General features: G+C 48.8%; 2 long non-coding RNA genes across 2 annotated transcripts in view; one reads left to right on the plus strand and one right to left on the minus strand.

Annotated features, from left to right (window-relative positions):
- LOC147028551 (uncharacterized) overlaps nt 1–19,874 on the plus strand; it is a 119,924-nt gene that overhangs the window by 61,317 nt on the left and 38,733 nt on the right. The window contains exon 4 of the long non-coding RNA XR_015057604.1: nt 5,280–5,454. This is a non-coding gene — a long non-coding RNA (uncharacterized LOC147028551). The remainder of the gene's footprint in view (nt 1–5,279; nt 5,455–19,874) is intronic.
- Nucleotides 1–19,874, minus strand: part of LOC147028552 (uncharacterized) — a 144,185-nt gene that overhangs the window by 34,789 nt on the left and 89,522 nt on the right. The window lies entirely within an intron of this gene.

The raw sequence follows: 19,874 nt of genomic DNA on the forward strand, positions 1-19,874 counted from the left end.
TGCTTTCTAGTTTAAATATACATCTATATAATTGGTAAAGAAATCATTTTTCGAACAAATGAAGTACATTTGTTGAAAAAGAAAAGTTGTTATCCTTGTTACAATTGCATTCCATTTCTTGAACTTGGTGACCACCCCGCGTAGTTAGTCCCTGCATTTCCTATAAAAGTGATTTTGAACAAATGCATCTAAGTCGTTGAAAACGGTATTGTAACGATATCTACAAAAGGTACCTTTTATGGAGGCATCTCCTCACACATGTTGCAGTGCACATAGGCAACTATTTTGCTTTACCGAAAATATTTAATTAAGCGAGGCAAAGGGACGTGCAGTCAGCAAAGGTTTTTGGGCAGCTACACATCCATTGAAAACACTTTGAGTGAATGCATATCTCGCTGTTCTTGAAGAAACGTTAACACCTGTGCTTTCAGCTTGGTCATTTCCCAGAACATGTCCTGAAGTAGTCAACGTCACTTTTGGAGAGTTGAACTTTCTTCCTCAACCACATATTATCAACAATACCAATTTCATGTATCCCCCTCCAAGTCTTGCATGTAGCTCCTGCCGAAACATGTCGAACTGCAATCTGCCACATCGATTAGCTTCACTAGCTAAGATTGTGATTTATATTTGCTTGTCATGTGATATTTCCTTCCAAAGATCCATAATATTAACCACACAGTCATATCGCACTACAGCAATATCACCATCTCTACTTGTATAGTCCTTACGCAGGTGCAGCATTTTCTGATTCCTTGCAAGACAACCAATCACATTGCACTATATCAACACATGACCACTGCCGTATCTTGCCATTTTGTGGACTCTTTAATAACTTCCACAATTTAGATGCACCCACGTCTGGTCCTAGGAACAGCATATTCTGAGTTAACCAGGGTACCATTGGTTTAATTAAGTTGTCATTCCTCAGCCTATCTACAACACAAGGCCTCTCCATGGAAGGGCACCCCTGGATAGTCTCTGCCTCGCTTCAGAGATCTGAATGGTTCAGGCACATTCAAGCCAATACACCCATCAGTAACTTATTGAAGCTGATGTGGATAATACCTGAAGGCATCTTTAACTCTCAAACTACAACAGCAATAACTTCAAACAGAACTAGTTTATTGTTACAGAAAACTTCTTTAAAATATTTATCCATTCGTACTTGGGGTGGGGGGGGGAGGGAAATCCCCTACAAACGCTGGGAAAGAAACTTAACTAATAAGAGGTAAATGTGTTAACTGCCACAAGATGGCGTTGACTGATTGCTAAGCAAAATTGATGAAAGCGAGGACGTGTATTGGCTGCTTGACTTCAATAAGGTATATATTTTGAGAACAATATTGCAACAAGTAAAAGTTAAATGGGTGTGGTCAGTTTATAGAATAGGTGCATGGGATATTCTAAATGTTCAATGACAAAGATACCGAGTCCATGAGATGCTGACTTTTTAAACAAATCTTATTTCCCAATCCTTAAGAGTAGATGATTCGTAAGGGTGGGGGGAAGCGTTGGACTATTGTGAGCATTTCTCTTGGATAACTTTTTCAACGACCCATGTAAAAAAAAACTGATAAGCATCTAAAAATGACTGACATAATGATTTTAAAAAAATGAAAAAATCACTCATAGAGTGACACTTGGCAAGCCGGAATGGCATTCCATGGAGCGCATACCTCCGTCAGGCTGAATAGTTTACATTTTGTATGCCACTGATAGGTCGGATCTGAATTCGGACCTGAACCAAAATCGAATCGCCTTGTTCTTGTCACCAAACAAAGTCATCCACATAGTTTTGTCATAACTCGTCCACAAGTGTTTTGAGATCTCATGTGATACATAGTTTTTGGCCCCATCTCTCGGTGGTGAAGAATCACTTGAAAAACTCTCGGATTCAGATCTTCACCAAAATCGAATCAGTTAGTCGTTGTCACACACCCAACATGTTCACCAAGTTGAATCCAAATCCGTCCACAACTTTTTGAGATATCATGCAATGTCGTTTTTAGCCCCATCTCTCAATGGTGAAGTATGACTTAAAAATTAAATATATTTCGTATCCGGATTCAGGTCTTCACCAAAATTGAATCATTTAGTCCTTTTCACACACCCAACCTGTCCACAACGTTTCGTCCCAATCCGTCCATAACTTTTTGAGATATTGTGCTATATATCGTTTTTGGCCTGATCTCTCAATGGTGAAGAATCACTGAGAAAATTCTCACATCAAGATCCGGATTCGGATCTTCACCAAAATTAAGCATTGCTGTCCTTGGCCAGTCAACTACATACAAAAAAAATTCAGAACGATTGCTTGAAAACTGTGGCCAAAAATGGTGACACACACACACGCACACACACACACACACACACACACACACACACACACACACACACACACACACACACACACACACACACACACACACACACACACACACACACACACACACACACACACACACACACGCTACAGACTAACATAATTGGCGAAAATAAATGTTCACCAAGTAATAAGATATAAATCAATACAGCACTTTACAAAGCCGTTAGCATGCTTTGGATGGACCTTATGTTTGGTGTTCTATCTGCTAGCATAATTTGGTTGACCTTAAAGATGATATGGTGTGTTTCACCAAGATTGGGGGAGTTATCACCAGCAACCTGAAGGAATTCCAAATTTCTGCCCCAATTTACAGGGGGCACTGCATCAGCGTTGTACACCGCTGCCGAGCCTCATTTCCCTCTCTCGCACCCCCCCTCCCCCCGCAATGATGAAAAACCTGCAGCCACGTGATGCACACAAATGGATGGATGATAAATACTTTTAGAGCCAACAAATGGATTGTTAGCAAAGAAAAACATTTTCTCCAGAAATGATGCATGTTGGGGATAAATCATTTGGAGACAGAGAAACAAACATCTCAGTGCTGCAGTCTCACGCTGACAGATACCATCACCAGGTCTGGCACACACACTAAAACAAGCGTTTCGTTCATCTGCCCCACTGGCCTCTACATGGTAAAGGTTTACCGTATTTTCTGGTGTGGCCTGTCTGCCTGACTCATTATCTCCCTTATAATTTTATTTGTTGTCTCTGTCTTTATATGTTCTTCTCTCTTCTTCTTCCAACTTCTAACATAACAAGCTCAAATGAGCTAAGATCCTCGTCCTCTTAACGATGACGTCATAAAAACGAATATGACGTCATTGTGATGTATCAGGTTTGCGATAAATATTATCTGTGCTAATGCCCGGCTTGATTCCCGCAAACAGAATTCAAAAAGCTTGCCGAGTTTCGGAGATAATTTTTTAGGCGATTTCCATTAGCGGAGATATTTTGACGTCATAACTTTTTTTCTAGGAGGAATTTTCAAAATCGGAGATGGTCACTGTCTGCGCAGGGTATTTTTACATATGTACGCCAAGTTTCAGGAAGTTTCGATGAAAACTGTAGGCTGTGAAACAAAAAAGTCCACAAGAACAACAACGTAAGACTTAGAGATCCTCCACGAGGATCTAAAAATGTAAAAGTCTAAATCCTGATATTTATTTATTTATTTGTTTATTTTGCTACCAACTGGCATTAACTTTATTATTCACCGGGGCTCTGCCATCTGTGATGGACGGATGTTATGTCTTCACCCCCTGTCTGTCTGTTTATCTGTTTTTATGCAGGATATCTCAAAAAGTTGTGGATGGATTCTGATAAAATTTTGTGGGCTGGTTGGAAGTGGGACAAGGACGAAGTGATTAGAATTTGGTGAATATCCGGATACTATAGTTTATTAACTTTTAAAATGACTTTTCACCATTGAGAGATGGGACCGAAAACAATTTAGAGTATGATATCTTAAAAAGTTGTGGACGAGTTGTGACAAAACATGGTGGATGAGTTGGTTCGGTGACATGAACAAGCCGATTCGATTTGGGTTAAGATCTAGATGCAGATCTGGCCTATTGGTGGGTTACAAAACATGAACTGTTTCAGCCTGGCGGAGGTATGCGCTCTACCGAGTAACATTCTAGTTTCCTTCACATTCTGCGAAAGGTTATGTTTTGGTCGGCGTGTATTTATTTATTTATTTATTTATTTGTAATCTTGTGATTCGTATAACTCAAAAAGTATTAAACCGAATTGCATGAAATTTGGTGGGATGATTGGTTATTAGCCAGGAAGCATTCGATTAGATTTTGGGATCGTTCGGGTCAAAGGTCAAGGTCACGAAAAGGTCAAAATCGTCTTTTTACGATAACACGGTCAATTTTTATTCAATTTGCATGCAACTAACGCCAAAATGTTCAGAATTCAACGCCTCATCTTGTGGTCTGCAATATGACACGATGACGCCCATACTCTTGTTACCGGTTAGGGGTCAAAGGTCAGGGGGGGTCACTACCTTGAAAAATATGCGGTTTTTGTCATAACGCGGTCAATTCTTGTCCGCTTTACATGAACCCAGCACCAAAATGTTCAGAATTTAATGCCCAATCTTGTGACACAATGACGTCATAACACATGTCACCGGTTGGGGTAAAATGTCGAGGGGGGGTCACGCCCTTGAAAAATATGCGGTTTTCGGCATAACTCAGTCAATTCTTATTCGATTTGCATGAAACCAGCATCAAACGAGATTACCTTCTCTTGTTGAAACGTTGTATTCACCGAGCTTGCGAGTGAAGACTCGCCAAAACGACGTGAGTTGATTGTTGTTTAGTCCGTAGCCCCCGAAAGTCGGGGGGGGGTCATGACATTATAGATATGTGGTTTGTGTCATAAGACCATTCATATGAAACCAGTTCCCCACACTCATACCAAGAACAAAAAAAGTAGTGGCGGCGAAGGTATGCGCTCTATGAGTGCCCGTTCTAGTTGTTAGTGTTTTACCGATCTCAGAGCTCACACGTCGTGATTTTTTTTTTTAAGTCGTGAATCAAATTTTTTTGTCTCAACTTGCTGATGAGCATATTTGGGCAAAACATAATTGTTCTGATTTTAGATCACAATAACTATTGGGTCTGTTGCTAATGTTTTAAAATATTTCTGAATATTTTAGTTTGCATCTGTCAGCTCTGCATGCTTAAACTATTTGTGGCAATGCACGTCCAGACAATTGTAACTCGACTCTCCTCTCCCCCTCAATGTCTTCTTGACCTCTTCCCTTCCCCAATTTTAATGTTTACCTCAATGTGTTTTGCATTTCAACATCTTGCAAAGTGATGCTTACTCCATAATGTGGCCAGGTAATGGTATGTTGGAACTATTCTGCTTCCAGGAGGGAAAGCACAGGAACGTAAGCGGGTAGTCATGTTGGCCATTTGTCATCCAACATCCCTGTGGGAGGTCTCAAGTGCAAGTTTACTCCTGCCAAGTGCACTCAGCTGACCTGAAAGGTGCTTCTGTGAGACGAGTTTGCTTGCTGCGAGTCAGAGTAAGCTGCACTTCAGAAGGTAAGTGATTCACTCCCCCTTCCTTACTACTACATTCTGCACCTGGCTTTGAGGTTGTAGATTCATTCGTGATATTTGCATGCAGAAATTCTCAAATAATAGAGCCATATTTGCACCACAAAGGTCTTCCATTCCCACTTCCAAAGAAAATGTACCTTTAACCCTCATTATCGATCTGAACCATCAGCTTCTGGTATTTTTTTATTTTTGTGCAGGCGAAAGAACACTTTGGAATGGGTGTGGATGGCCAAATCCACGTTCAAGATACAAAATCAACTTATGGTTAAATTAGATGTGAAAATGTTATAGTTAGGCCGACATCCACTTCATCAAACTATACTTCAAGGACAATTGGCCACAATATTTAAGAAGAATTCCGAAGCGATGCAAGCAGACACCCCCCCCCCCCCACACACTACCCTGAAAAGATCACTCAGAACTTGAACAGCTTGGTCCATGAACTGTGATCGCTTACCAAAGCGGAAGTGGATACAGTGAGTCCTGGGAGGACTTCATTCCATCTCCTCAAACCCGAAAATGGAGATGACAACTAACGACACACACACACACACACACACACACACACACACACACACACACACACACACACACACACACACACACACACACACACACACACACACACACACACACACACTCATACCATCATGGCGGCGAGAGGAGGTGGCACACTTTGCCACATACCTCTCGTTTGGGACCGATGGAACCAAAGACCATGCTGAACAACAACTTTGGTGTGAGCATAGATTGTGATAAGGGCAGCAGCTTTGGATTTACAGAGGATAGCGTATGTGGTGCCTATTGTCATGACGTTCGACATGCGTTTGCGATGTGACAAAGGCCTTCAGCTGCGGTAGCTTCGATGTGGCCGAAGGCCATGCACGTGGTGCCCTGTATCACGCTGGTCAACATGTGTTTCGGAGGTGGTCTGGCCGTGAAGCCTGGAGGGATTTGTCAACTCCATCCCACTGAGGATGAGTAGGACCGAACTTTGGTGGGATCGAAGACCACGCCAAATATAACCATTTTAATGAGGCTGAGGCATTTGGTACATGGCCTGAGCCATGCAGCTTGGTGTGCTTTGTTGACTCCCTAGTATTGAGGATGACTCCCTTTTGCCGACTCCCTCCCATGGTGCAACTCGTGCCGTGCATGGATGGGACTGAGGTTCGATGGGAGCACGTGTGGAGATGGTGACTGGTAGCAGTGACGCGCTATGTCCAGGTGAACGGGGATGTCCCCAGGAGAGATCAGGTGAACACCGGCCGGTGGAGGGGGAAACGGAGCATGAATGAGGAGATTGCTTGGTTCATTTGTCGTGGTTCCTTGCTGGGTTGGAGATGGGTGCTTCGAGACCAGGGTAGGCTCCATTCAGTATTGGGACCCACGTATGGAGATAACGACTGGTGGCGGCAGACAGGACACACACACACACACACACAATGTTTGTGCGCGCACGCATACTGTGTGTGTGTGTGTGTGTGTGTGTGTGTGTGTGTGTGTGTGTGTGTGTGTGTGTGTGTGACGTCCGTCGCCAGCACCCAGCCTTGCCATGCACTCTCTCGCAAACAGCCTTGAATGCCAGTCGACGTCTGGGATAGCACCGAGATCATCTGTCATGGGTTTAGACCCTGGTGCTGTGACACGGGCAGTTCCTCATACTTCACAAAACTGGTGACGTCCAGTGATCCACACGGTCCGTCGGTGACTGACCCGCCCCTCACACGCTGGTGACCGACCCGTGCCTCACTCGTCATCGCTGCTCACACCCACACACGCACCACACGCTGGTGACCGACCCGTGCCTCACTCGTCATCGCTGCTCACACTCACACGCGCAGCACACGCTGGTGACCGACCCGTGCCTCACTCGTCATCGCTGCTCACACCCACACGCGCACCACACGCTCGCTTGCTCACTTGTGGGCTTGCACGCTTCCTCCTCCTTTTCCTCTCTGGCTTTCTTTCTCTTACTTCTCTCGACTCTTTTCCTTTCACTTCTCTGTCCTCAGAACGGACCTCCAATTCGTTTTATATCTCCGGGCCGTCTCGGCGGCACAGTCCACCCCAATTCACCTCGCCCCACTTGCACGCGGTTACCATGACAACCCGTGCGCTCTCAAAAACAGGCGGGCGTCGGAGCTTGTGAAAGAACATTGCTGAGGAAAAATAAGGGCACGCGTCAGAGCTCGTGAAATAAATGTGTGTAAATGTGTCTGTCGTAAAGAAAAAAAGCTTCCATAAGAGAGGGGATCTATTATTTACCCTTCTCAACGCATCACATTTAAAATCCCATTAGACATGGGGATGGGGCTAATCTGAACATACATTTAAGCAAATAACTGTCTGAGGACCTGGATGTGTGGATGCATTCATCAGACCGGATTCTGAAATCCGTAACAATATGTGTATGTATATGTATGTGTATATATATATTGTTGCGGATTCGCGCCCGCCGGCGTGCGAGCGGCCACGTAACTCGAATCTCGGCACGTCGCCCACCGGACGGACAATCCCGTCGTGACCCTCTCGGACTAACGCCGGGAACCAGTCACGGGTGGACCTTTCGGCCTCACCACGATCGTGCCAATCGGCCCCCCGCGTGGGATAGGGTTGCTCGCCAAATTCGACCTACCTAAATACCCACACGGAGGGTAGACCGGGCGATCGCACCTCGCCGCAGGTCGACTTCGGACACGGGCCACTTTAAGCGACCCGTTCCGTACTATCGGGATAACCGAGCAGTGTTATTGTCGGCCTCGACGGTTCGATTAATTATCGGGCGTATTCAGCCCACTACCAACCCTTTACGTGAAGTAAGATGGAGATTCAATAAAGGAAAAGACGAAGCGAAACGGGAAAACAGTTCAACATAATTCACATTTATTTCGCGATGGCACATGGATAGCACACATATACAATCACACCAAAAGCAAATGTAAAGGAAGAAGAAACACAATATTACACAAAAAGCAAATATAAAAGAGAAACACAATGCAGATCTATTACCGACTACGCGAGCACACGGCAACACTTATGCAGTTTTACTTCACAGACGGAGCCGACAACACATATACCCAAAGCAAAAGAAAAGGACCACCCTCAAGGATGAGGCGGGCCTGGGGCCGAGACCGCGTCGGGCCTACCCGTCTGGTGAAGAGCCGCGAAAAGGCGCTGGCGCCCCGACTCCGCGGGCCTCACTGGGACTGCCTGGTATGGGGTGGGAACGGGGCCCCCTTCTCGCACTATCTCAGGGCGGGGGGAAACAGGAGGGGGTTGTTGATGCTCGGGGGATGGAGGATATCTCCCTGTCTCGGGTCCCGCGACGAGCGTCTCCACCACGACCTCGGTCGCGCCGCAGGCCTCTCCCTCCGCAGCTCCCCGACTCCGACACGAGCACCCCCTCGACCGCCTTCGCCGCCGCCACCTCTCCACAGCTCCGTCCTCTTCACTCTGACTACTACCACTTCTTCCCAGCTCCACCGACAACTCCTGACTGCGAACTCTTAACTGACGAACGCGGTCGTTTATATCCCCCGTGGCCTCGCTCCTTCACCTTTGACCCTTTACCTCCGACCCTTCACCTCTAACTGGCTCCCCATTGGACCGAGGAAAAGTGGGCGTGAATGCTTTTTGATCCATGAATTTGCATATAGCGACCACACTCCAACGTACCTGGAGGCGGGGCCAAATCGCCCCACGCTCACCGATAGGACGGAACAGAAGTGGGCGTGAGTTGTTTTTGATCCGTTTTCTTCGGAAAGGCCGGCGCTTTTGCACCCCTGCTCGGTACGCGCCCTGCATGAGTCCAGTATCGCTGCCCACAAGCGGCGTGGGAATGACGGTGATGCGATGGTTGCGAGGGCGAGTTGTGACGGTAAAGGTCGTGGCTGTTGTTGTGAAGCGGCGTTGCGGTTGGTGGTTGTTGTGTGATGGCTGTTGAGACGTGGTTGGTGGTGGTAGTAATGGCGGCTGGTCCAAAATAAAGATAGTAAAAGAAAAACGGCTATCTAGAGGGGTCGCAGCCCGAATGAATGACATTTATTCCCTCGAAACAACGGGTTTGGGCCTAACTACACATATACTTACAGAGATATCTCACCTAAGGGACCTGATTGGTGGTTTGCGAATTTTGTCAACCACAACAATATATATATATATATATATATATATATATATATACATATGTATATATATATACATATGTATATATATATATATATATATATATATATATATATATATATATATATATATATGTATATGTATTTTATATATGTATATGTGTATATATATATATATATATATATATATATACACACACACACACACACACACACACACACACACACACACACACACACACACACACACACACACACACACACACACACACCAAATATTTTGGACTGCTGTGGAATGCCAATGCCAATTGGACAGCCACTGCACCACAACTTCACAATATGCACTGCAAAGAGTTAATTTCTCTCAAATTGGAGAACATGCTTTTTCCACAATCTTTATCATTTTTCATTCGGCTATTTCACCACATTAAAAATATTGTTCCACGAGATTGTGAGTAGAGTTTTCAATTTGATTTACTTCACCTTTGAAGGTGATCAACTTCCTTAAACAGCTTAATATACGGTAGTTAGATCCCCCCCCCCCATTGAATATGTGTATGTGTTCTTATAGTTTGCATTTGGGGAATTTTTAGGTTGGGTTGGTAGTTTATTTCACCTTTCACCTTGAGGTTGATTTGTGAAATGAAGGAAACAGTAGTATCAGCCAAAAGGAGCTGTTTGTCAGTTCACTCATGGAGGTTGTCACCTTTTGACTTTGGTTTATTTATCTATGTTGGTATCTATGTTTGTCGATGTTTATCTTTGTTTAAGCTTGAATTTGTAGATAAGAACAAAATTCATATACATCATATATATGTTGAGAGTGGGGAGTGTGTGTGGGGCGAGGTGGGGGGGGGCAGTGTGGTTATGGGGATGGTTGTAAATAGGTGAAAATAATAGAGAACCGAAAGCAGATAATGGAGGCAGCTCAAAGTTGCGCTGTGGAGTGGGAGGGAAATTTTTTTTTAAAGGATTTGGAGGAGGTAGGTGTTAAAGGTAAGGAAAGGGGGAATCGTTGAATTTACTGGAGTGGTAGAGAGATCAAAAACGATGTAATATTATCATATGCAGAACAAAGAGAGCACATACATGCTTTTTGCCTCCGATTTTCATTTCATGACAGTTTGAATGGGTACTTTTGAAATGGTTAGTCACCATTAAGCAGTTTTTCACAAATTGAAATTATTAAATACTGATTCACTTATTTTTTTTTCATTTTGACTGACTATACTGTGTCCATTCGAAATGGCTTAATTGCAAGATAGCTTAGCAGTATGCACACTTGTCTTTGTTTGAGCTGTCAAGCCTAGATTAGAAAGTCGACCCAACTATAATAACGGTCACCCTTGGTGTTTCAAATGCAGGGTGATGTATCAGTGTGTGCGCCGTCCAACGGAATGACATTAAGCCAGAAAACCCGTCTGCCAGCACTGGTGGTTGACGGATGTTAAAGCGCCACTGTCCTTTGCACAGAGGAGGCAAGTTATTGCAAGATCCAAGACCAAATTCATGTCAATTTAGTCAAACATCGAGCCAGTCAGTTCATGAAAGTCTTGGACCAGAAACGTTCCCAGGATGACCGCACAAGAATGTGGGAATAATTGAAGCCATTAAAGAAGTTGTTGTAAATAGTTGATATTTTATATATATTGTTGCGGTCTTCGCGCCCGCCGGCGTGCGACGGCCACGTAACTCGAATCGCGGCACGTCGCCCACCGGACGGACAATCCAGTCGTGACCCTCTCGGACTAACGCCGGGAACCAGTCACGGGTGGACCTTTCGGTCTCACCGCGATCGAGCCAATCAGCCCCCGCGTGGGATAGGGTTGCTCGCCAAATTCGAACTACCTAAGTACCCACGCGGAGGGTAGACCGGGCGATCGCACCTCGCCGCAGGTCGACTTCGGACACGGGCCACTTGAGCGACCCGTTCCGTACTATCAGAATAACCGAGCGGTGTTATCGTCGACCTCGACGGTTCGATTAATTATCGGGCGTATTCAGCCCACTACCAACCCTTTACGTGAAGCAAGATGGGGGTTCAATGGGGGAAAAGACGAAGCGAAGCGGGAGAACAGTTCAACAATAAAGCACATTTATTCTCGGCACACGGGAAGCACACAAATACAATTCCACCAAATGCACACAAAAAGAAAACACAATTCCATTTACACAAAAAGCAAACATAAAAGTGAAAACACAGTGCAGAGCTAATACCGACTACCGAGCACACGGCAACACTTATACAATTCTACTTCACAGACGGCGCCGACAACACATACCCAAAACCAAGGAAAAGAAATACCCTCAAGAATGAGGTAGGCCTGGGGCCGAGACCTGGTCGGGCCTACCCGTCTGGTGATGAGACGCGGAGCGGCGATGGCCCCGCAACCCGCGGGCCTCGTGGACAGTGCCTGGCAGGGGGTGGGAACGGGGCCCCCTTGGTCGCACTATCTCAGCGCGGGGGGAAACAGGAGGGGGGTTGCTGATGCTCGGGGTATAGAGGATCTTTATTATATGCGACGAGCGTCTCCACCTCGGCCAGGTCGCGCTGCCGGCCTCCCTCGGGCGCGCGCAGCTCCTTGCACGACGCGAGCACCCTTCGTCCGACTCGCCGCCTCTCCACAGCTCGTCCCCTCCCGTTCCGACCCAACGCACACGACGAGCAGCTCCACCGCCCGCGAAGTCTTGACTCTCTGTTCCGACTCCTTCGCCTCGTTCCGACCTTTACCACTGCCCGACTCCTTCCTTCCTCGTTCCGACTTTTACTACTCCTTTGACTGACGAACACCGTCCTTTTATCCCCCCGTAACTTCGCCTTGACCCCTCCCTTTGACCTTTCAACTCGCTCCCCCATTGGCCCGAGAAAAGTGGGCGTGAAGGCTTTTGATCCACAAATTTGCATATATCGATCGCCCTGGGGCGGGGCCACCCGCCCCTCGCTCACCGATTGGACGGCAAAAAGTGGGCGTGTGCCGTTTTGGATCCGTTTTTGAAGCAGAAAATCCGTGATTTTGTACACGCTGTTCAACGTGCGCCCTACACGAGTCCAGCATCGGTGCCCATGAGTGGCGCGAGATGGACGGTGATGCGATGGTGGCGAGTTGTGACGGTAAAGGTCATGGCGGTTGTGGTGAAGCGGCGTTGTGGTTGGTGGTTGTTGTTGTGGTTGTGATGGTGGTGGTGGCGATTGGTCCAAAATAAAGATAGTAAAAGAAAAACGGCTATCCTGAAGAGTCGCAGCACGTATAAATGACATGTATTCCCACTAGACAACGGGTTTGGGCCTAACTACACATGCACTTACCGAGATACCTCACCTAAGGGACCTGAATGGTGGTTTGCGAATCTGGTAACCACAACACTACCCCCTTCCTTTTACAGACTCGTCCCGAGTCGTCAAATTTTCGTGTGCCATCATGTGTAGTTTTCCCCTAGTACATTTTACCTACGGATCCCTGAGTGCGACATTCATGGTATTCGTGTCCCCAAAATAAATAACCTAAGGGCTGCGTAACTATCTAAACAAACTCACTCACACGGACGACTTAAATAAAATTGCCGGCGCTAGACAGACATGCCGGGGGCGCACTCATATTTACAGTACATCTTACCTTAACTTACAAATTTTACACTAAACCATGGCCCAGGATCATTGAACTCTGCAAAAAGAAAGCAGTTAGCAGGGAGCCAGGCTGCCCGCATGCAGTCTCTGACTCAAACAATGCAGGTGACAGGGAACGTGGCTGGCTGCTCACACGCAGTCCAAGGCCTTCCCTTTTGAACTGAACTCAGTGAACCACAACGGTGCTTGGGCTGCACAACGCAGTCTCCGTGCCAGCTCAAATGGCACACGCAATGAGCACAACGAATGGATGCATGAACGCAAACACGGTGCACGGGCCGCCACTGCAGGCCCGTGTTGTAGCTGCCAACAGGGCAGTTCTTGCAGCTTGCAAACTGTTGCCTTGCGGATCCTGGCGCACATGGAAATGAACAGGGGGGGGGAAAGCAAAAATTGAACGGGGCTGGTGAACGTGGGCAGTGGGCATGGCATGGCAAAGGTGAGCAGGCAAACACAGCCCGCAGAAGAAGGCCGCTGCAGGCAAACACAGCCCGCAGATGAACTGGCCGGCACAGGCCTTGAAGAAAACAGCCAGCAGATGAACTGGCCGGTACAGGCCTTGCAGCACAACAACAGCTGCCGATGAAGTTGGCCGGCCTCCGCCTCGAAGAAAAACACGGCCAGCCGATGGAGTTGGCTAGCCTTTGCCGTTCAGTGGAGGTTGGTGGAGGGAGTGCGGTGGTGCTGGCCACTTGGAAGGCGGGCTCGGACCTACCTACCTGTCTCCCTCCCAACCTATCGCCTTTGCCTGTCACTGTACATACCCACTCCCTTAATTTGTCAAACCCCAATTTAGCCCCAACTTATTTTTTTTGTTGTTTTTATTTTTACTTCCCACTATAAATCGTCCCCTAACCCCCTTTATCGTCCTTGTTCGGCTAACCTATACTGTCACCTAGCCTACTCCCAACCCCTACGTTCCCTTCCCGGAGGGGAATAAGGGAGAGCTAACGTCCTGTGTCGAGGCCCAACGGCCTCAGAATGGCCTCCCCAGAGTTCGGCGATCTTAACCAAAGTGGGTCCAGCGGCCCACAATGACAGCGAGGGGATGGATGGTGCGGAGGGGTACATCTCCTAATCTATCCTAACCATTTAACTGTTAAACTACCCCGGGGCTTTCAACAAGCGCCTCTCGCTTAAACTATTGGTTCTAACAACCCAGATTCCCGTCGCCTGTGTTGGTGTCCTTACAATTTCGGGCCTCGCCCCCCAATTTTCTCTCCGTGCCCTCACACGGTCTCCTGGCTGGGACACGTGGCTCACTTTGGCAGGCACGACCCTCTGCCGATTCTCCCGCTATGGCACCCCCGGGCACTACACTGCCTCCGAGCCTACCAGCTCCCTAACACCGGGGAGTGCCCCCCATGGCACCTCCCCTGAAACGCACACGTGGCAGGCCGGCCTCCCAGGCCCCTTTCCGAGGGTCACCCGTGCCCACTGCACTGCCCACGCGGCTAATGGCGCCCCGGGCCCCTGCACCAAGCAGGCGCACCCGTGCCCACTACTCTATCCCGGCCCCCCATGGGCCCTTGGCCTACCGCGGCCGACTAGCCTGGTGCCCGGGGTACCCACTCAGCGATACTCACCTTTCGCAGCCACGCTCCCAAGCCCGTCAACAGGGCTCCTGCACCCCTCCAAATGGGTCTCGAGCCTACATCCCCACCAACAGCAAAACGACCTCCATTTTTCAATTTGACTAACCCAGCTAACTCACTTTACTCTGACCCCGGGGTTCCTTGGGCGGGAGTCACTCCTCCCCCCAATCACTCATCGCACCATGCATTCCCCATTCACTCCACACACACAGACCCGCTGGCCTCACTCACTCACCAAGCACATGCTTCCACCTCACTCAACATGTCTTCACCTCATAACTCACCAACTCTTCAACACACACACCACTGAACTCTACCATTCTTCTAACTACATCCCCTAACTAACTCGTGCTCCCACGTCGTCCCTTAAACTACAGCACGTTCCTTTTAACACTACGTAACTAAGCTACGTCCCCTCTACACATCCACAAGTCTGTCCATGTCTCCAAACTCAAAAATTCATTTTATTTCCCAACCTAAATCTGGCTACAACCCCTCTAACTAATCCTTTCCACGGACTCCATGCGGACTTACCCCTGCCCCATGGAGTCGGCCTAGCTAGCCTAATCCTTCCCCCTAACTAGTTTCCATCCTGTGCCCAGGTAAGGGGGTCTTTCACCCCTTGCCCAGGAATCCTGTACACCCGAAAGTGAGGCTTGCTTTTTTTTTTTTTTTCATGCGCAGCACCTGCGCGGCAACTCAGAGCTCGCACACTTTGCACCTGCCCGTGACGTCATGCAGCTGCACGTGTTCCTCGTCCCTCCTTGGACGCTACCATCCGGCAGAGATACCCCTCCTGCCGGATTCCAACCACACGTGCAGCCATGACGTCACCGTGCGCATAAAAAAAACACAAGCCCCATGTCTCGAGGGGTTTCCCACGCGAACACATGTGCTTTGCCCGTTGGAGCTGAACACACGATCGCGTGGAGAACCCGTCCGGTCCAAATCCATTTACCTGCCTAAACTTTGTCCGTCCGCGGGATCGGCAAATCCACCGCGTGCGTTTCCGGACCGGGACTTCACTCTCGCAAGCGAGCACGTGGTGGTCTCGTGCGTTGCACAGCACGAACCGCGTGCTCACTGCTGGGTGAACCCGGCACGGTCCTCGAAACAACCACAGCCGCTACTCGGCTTTCTTTCTTCTGTCGCCTTCGTCGTCGCCATTCGACCCACGCACACCTGCGTGTTACGACGCACACAGTCCACACCATTAAACTCACACCGGGAGACGCGGCTGCGTGCTCCCGCATGCCAACCGACATCTCCCTCTCATACCGCTCTCTCACACACACGGTCTCCCTGGCACACAGCGACCTTGCACACGGCCGTTCACTCACGCGTGCCTCACTACTCACACAAACCATACTACTCACACGTGGTGCTCCATTCACTCGCGCGGGGGCACTCACCCGCGGTGCCTCACCCACACACGCGAGGGCACTCAACCGCTGTGCCTCATTCATACACACGGCGACACTCACACACGCGGTCTCTTCCACACACGGTGCCTCACCCACACACGCGGGGGCACTAACCCGCGGTGCCTCACTCACACTCCGTGCCTCATCCACACACGGCGTGCTGGGAAGCACGTACTCCGGCACCATCGCCACCACACCACTCACACACGGGGTCGCTTCCACACACGGTGCCGCACTCACACCTTGCACCACACACACAGGGACAACCACACTGGGGATTTGTGTCCCCACAAGGGTCTCCGGGGCCTCTACACCCCCAAGCTCTCCGTGCACCCGTCCACAGCACTCGTCCCCTCAACCTCGCAAAGCACGACCGAACTCACCTGGTCGTGACTCGCCTCAAGGGGGCATACTCCCTCCCCTCGTTCCTGGAGGGAGGCCATCCCGCTGCTCGCACCGGGTCCCTACACGCTCCGCGAGCTCCAGCCCCATTGTCCTCCACTACCTCCGTGTGTGCGTGCGCGTCACTTACCCCGTCTTCATCGTGTAGTCTTCCCTCTATTTTTTCTGTCTCCCGTGTCTCTGCCAACTCTTCACCCTTTACCTCCCTTGTCTCAACTATTATTTCTGTTGTCGTCACCTCGTGTCTCGTCTCACACGTTTTGGTCTCCCCATTTAATTTTTCCCTTTCGGTCATCGTCACGACCCTCGCCCAACACGTTCCACGAATTATTTTTCCACCCGCCTCCACCGCGGGCCTGTCAGCCGTTGCACCCCCACCCAGCTCGTTTGCTCCCACACGTGGAGTCGCCATTTTAAGCTCCCTGCTCACTGCCTTCATGCCCGCCTGCAGGCATTGGCCCATGTTCTGCGTCTCACCCCGCAGCTCTTTCATGTTTGTTTCCATTCCGTTCATTTTTGTATCCATCTTTTCGTTTATTTGTTGTGTATTCGCATCCATCGTCGTTTTCACTTCATTCATTTGCTTGTTCATGTCTTTCATTTCGTTTTTTATTTCATTTGTCATTGCCGCCAGCATGCGCATAGCTGGGCCACGTCGGGTGCACTCAGCTGAGCCGTTTCAGCAAGGGTTTTGGTGGAGAGGGGGGGGGAGGTGTCATACACTGCGGCCGCTGCCGCACCCATTTCGGGCTCTGGGTTTAGTTGGGCGAGTCCGTGTTCCTGCACAATCAACATTTCCTGCTCGGGGATTCCATCCTGGACCATGGACTCTACATTATTACACATATACATTTCCCTATGCCCCGGCTCCCGCCGCCTTGAGACGCCATCTTGCTTCTCGTGAAGGGTTAATTTGCTCGCTCGTAATTTGGAGGGAATCGGGGTCGCTTCTCTCACCCCTGGACCGATTCCCGTGAATTTCGCTGGAGACAGGAGAGCCCGTTTTCCTGTTCTCCGATACCAGTGCCGAGAGGAGGGCGATGGATTTGTATCCCACTCTGACACCAGTGTTGCGGTCTTCGCGCCCGCCGGCGTGCGACGGCCACGTAACTCGAATCGCGGCACGTCGCCCACCGGACGGACAATCCAGTCGTGACCCTCTCGGACTAACGCCGGGAACCAGTCACGGGTGGACCTTTCGGTCTCACCGCGATCGAGCCATCAGCCCCCGCGTGGGATAGGGTTGCTCGCCAAATTCGAACTACCTAAGTACCCACGCGGAGGGTAGACCGGGCGATCGCACCTCGCCGCAGGTCGACTTCGGACACGGGCCACTTGAGCGACCCGTTCCGTACTATCAGAATAACCGAGCGGTGTTATCGTCGACCTCGACGGTTCGATTAATTATCGGGCGTATTCCAGCCCACTACCAACCCTTTACGTGAAGCAAGATGGGGGTTCAATGGGGAAAAGACGAAGCGAAGCGGGAGAACAGTTCAACAATAAAGCACATTTATTCTCGGCACACGGGAAGCACACAAATACAATTCCACCAAATGCACACAAAAAAGAAAACACAATTCCATTTACACAAAAAGCAAACATAAAAGTGAAAACACAGTGCAGAGCTAATACCGACTACCGAGCACACGGCAACACTTATACAATTCTACTTCACAGACGGCGCCGACAACACATACCCAAAACCAAGGAAAAGAAATACCCTCAAGAATGAGGTAGGCCTGGGGCCGAGACCTGGTCGGGCCTACCCGTCTGGTGATGAGACGCGGAGCGGCGATGGCCCCGCAACCCGCGGGCCTCGTGGACAGTGCCTGGCAGGGGGGTGGGAACGGGGCCCCCTTGGTCGCACTATCTCAGCGCGGGGGGAAACAGGAGGGGGGTTGCTGATGCTCGGGGTATAGAGGATCTTTATTATGTGCGACGAGCGTCTCCACCTCGGCCAGGTCGCGCTGTCGGCCTCCCTCGGGCGCGCAGCTCCTTGCACGACGCGAGCACCCTTCGTCCGACTCGCCGCCTCTCCACAGCTCGTCCCCTCCGTTCCGACTCCAACGCACACGACGAGCAGCTCCACCGCCCGCGAAGTCTTGACTCTCTGTTCCGACTCCTTCGCCTCGTTCCGACCTTTACTACTCGTTCCGACTCCTTCCTTCCTCGTTCCGACTTTTACTACTCCTTTGACTGACGAACACCGTCCTTTTTATCCCCCCGTAACTTCGCCTTTGACCCCCTCCCTTTGACCTTTCAACTCGCTCCCCATTGGCCCGAGAAAAAGTGGGCGTGAAGGCTTTTTGATCCACAAATTTGCATATATCGATCGCCCTGGGGGCGGGGCCAATTCGCCCCCCGCTCACCGAATGGACGGCAAAAAGTGGGCGTGTGTCGTTTTGGATCCGTTTTGAAGCAGAAAATCCGTGATTTTGTACACGCTGTTCAACGTGCGCCCTACACGAGTCCAGCATCGGTGCCCATGAGTGGCGCGAGATGACGGTGATGCGATGGTGGCGAGTTGTGACGGTAAAGGTCATGGCGGTTGTGGTGAAGCGGCGTTGTGGTTGGTGGTTGTTGTTGTGGTTGTGATGGTGGTGGTGGCGATTGGTCCAAAATAAAGATAGTAAAAGAAAAACGGCTATCCTGAAGAGTCGCAGCACGTATAAATGACATGTATTCCCACTAGACAACGGGTTTGGGCCTAACTACACATGCACTTACCGAGATACCTCACCTAAGGGACCTGAATGGTGGTTTGCGAATCTGGTAACCACAACAATATATATATATATATATATATATATATGTATATATATATACATATATATATATATATAATATTGATTTGCATATAGTGCATTCCTATTTGTGTATTTCCAAATGAAATTTTTTTTAAATAAATTTTTTGGGGAATGATGGATCATTGCAAAAATATTCAGGTGAGCAAATAATAGCTCACCTGTAAAAAAAATATTCCTTTTCATTTTTTAAAACTCAGTTTAATTTTGTAATGCTCTCATATTGACCTCTACCGAATGTCACATCGAGAATTTAAGCAGATGTACACTTGCTTCTCCGACGACTGTTCAGATATTCTAGCAATGGATATCAACACAATCTTGTATGTGAAAATGTAATACTTTGAGGTAATAGTAGGCTTTGATGCACAGACTACAAATTAGGGCCTTTTAAAACCTGATTTTTGGTTCTTGCGATATTC

This window comes from Eptatretus burgeri, chromosome 4 (assembly GCF_056783735.1).
Source record: "Eptatretus burgeri isolate ZD-2024b chromosome 4, Ebu_testis_v1, whole genome shotgun sequence".
Classification (NCBI taxonomy): domain Eukaryota; kingdom Metazoa; phylum Chordata; class Myxini; order Myxiniformes; family Myxinidae; genus Eptatretus; species Eptatretus burgeri.